Source organism: Lygodium microphyllum, unplaced genomic scaffold (genome assembly GCF_053477565.2).
Source record: "Lygodium microphyllum isolate KBCC unplaced genomic scaffold, Lygodium_microphyllum_v1.1.10 scaffold_71, whole genome shotgun sequence".
NCBI classification, from domain to species: domain Eukaryota; kingdom Viridiplantae; phylum Streptophyta; class Polypodiopsida; order Schizaeales; family Lygodiaceae; genus Lygodium; species Lygodium microphyllum.
This window is the reverse complement of record NW_028229554.1, coordinates 15,626-17,923: the sequence shown is the minus strand read 5'-3', so window position 1 is coordinate 17,923 and position 2,298 is coordinate 15,626. Positions and strand designations below refer to the sequence as shown.

Genomic DNA, 2,298 nt, shown 5'->3' with positions numbered 1-2,298 from the left:
ATAAATCAATTAGATTCTGGATTTAGTCATATCCAGCTTGTTAAAACTCCAGGACCAACAGATAAGTCTTCTGATAAGCACAATCATTAGCTTCAGACATATATACAGCACAGGTCAGCAGCTGTGACCTATTAGAGAGAGATGCTGTCTATAATAGCTTTTAGGGTATATTCTTGAATTTACTGCATCAAAATTCCATATTGAGCAAGGAAGACTTGCCATACATTATCAACTGCATCATTTCTGTCTTATGGAGTGCAATATAATGAAGTTCTGTAGGCAGCCTGCTAACTCCTCCTCTTCTCCTCCTCAAAGTTGGGCAAACTCAACCTTTGTCTGCTCCCAATATGTGTACACAAGAGGTGGTTTACCAACGGACGGATCACAAACTAAAGGTAGAACAAAGGAGACACCAGTGAAAACAGTATGCTGCCTCCCATTTAAAGATGAAAGCATCTGAAAGGCATCCTCTTCATCTTTTGGCTTCTCTAACACAATTCCATCGAGTTCAACCACGGTATCAACTCCTATGACAATGTCCACTTTGGCATCATCCCTGTGGATCTGCTGAGAGACTTCAATCGCTTTATGCAAAGCAGTTTTTGCAGCATAATCCTCTGCTGATGGAAAGGAGGACTTTTCAAGGTTTTCATCAAATGTCGATGGGATCACTTCTACATTCAGTCCAAGGCTACGCAACAGCTCGGACCTGCGAGGGGAGGCGGATGCAAGCACGATCCGTTTGGTGGCGAGAAGAGGCAGATGTCGCAATATCCTGGTTTGCAGGAGTGATAGCAAGTATAAAACAGTTTGGATTGTCAACATACGAGCGAACCATGTTTTCGATATCAGCAACTATACTTTCTGGTTGCCCTCATCATCAACCTTTGTTAGGCCAGGAAGATCAATCAATGTCAAGTTTACAACATTAGGAGAATAGATACTGAGGTGGATTGGAACTGGCGAGATCTGCTTGCTACGACCAGTCATCCTATCGGTTTCATCAGATATCTCCTTCCTCACAGCATCAAGATCTGCAAACCGTCTCTTCGGCAGATGGAGGAATTCGGCATACTCTGAACCCTTCTCCATTCTATACAGCTGCAACACAAAGGGCCTTCCATTCAAAAAGCAATCCAGACATGATATCACAACACCACATTCCCTCCTTATCTAGCTGCACTCCTCACAGAAGCGAGTCGATGGTAATTCCACGCTCACGTTCGGCCTTCAGCTTGGCCCTGAACTCCTTGATGAGAGCGACATGCTCTTCGTTGCCCTTGCTCTCTTCCTTCTGCTCGATCAAGGAAACGATGCGCCCAGAGGCCCCTTATCATTGGTGAACGTGATCTTATTCTTCTGCCCCGTCGTCTTATCCTCAGCGGAGACATTCAGAATGCCGTTGACATCGATATCGTAGCAGACAGTGATTTGAGGCACACCACGAGGAGCAGGGATTATCGATCCTACACACCATACAGCATGTGCTCCACACCACAGCTGCCAGAAATCCTGTTCCGAGCTATATTCATGTACCCAGCGTCCAGTAATAGAGTCGTAGACTTCAGTGATGCTATTAAAAACCTTGGACTCCGCTGGTCCTGTTACAATAATTTTATAGCTGTTGTTAGTTTTGTCAGTGACCATTCCGAGGATGTCAATGTGCCGGACTTGAAGTGGGCTAGGAAGAGACCTTTGGCATTTAGTTACTGGATTGCAAACCGTAAGACTTGGATGCTCTGTATTGCGACTTCTAAAGCACAGTAAACCCCCAGAAGATGCCATTAGGAGCACCTGCTGAGGGTCTAAGGAGCATCTAGCAAAAACAGGGATATTACTCCAACTATTTGAAACATGACTGTATGCTGCAATAGCATTGGAGTTGCAATAAACTAGGAACCATGAGGCACGTGGGGATACCCTGGCCCATAGAGTCAAAAACCTGTTGGAGGAAAGAACTGCCCTCCACTTTTTGCACACACACTGACACTGCAGGAGATCGGTCACTGACAAGAGAGCAAACACCTTTTCAGCAAGATCTTGATGCAGTTTATCCCACTCACTACCGTATCCTAACACCCTCTTGGTGCGCTTGCATGTATCTCTCACCAGGGTTAAGCAAAGGCTATCTTGAACTGCAGCCATTCTGGTCAAGACTATCAGTTATCAGGTTATGTTCTCTACCTCTGAAACAAAATAACTTGCCTGCTCACGAAACCTGTGATTAAATCCAAAAAAAGTGTGCAAGAATCTTCATGCACAGCTTCCCATGCTCAACTTTTGGGTGGTTTACACACT

General features: G+C 45.0%; 1 pseudogene; it reads right to left on the bottom strand.

Annotated features, from left to right (window-relative positions):
• Positions 1 to 309: 309 nt before the first annotated feature.
• LOC148008718 (uncharacterized) lies at positions 310 to 825 on the bottom strand (annotated as a pseudogene).
• Between the last annotated feature and the right edge of the window lie 1,473 nt (positions 826 to 2,298).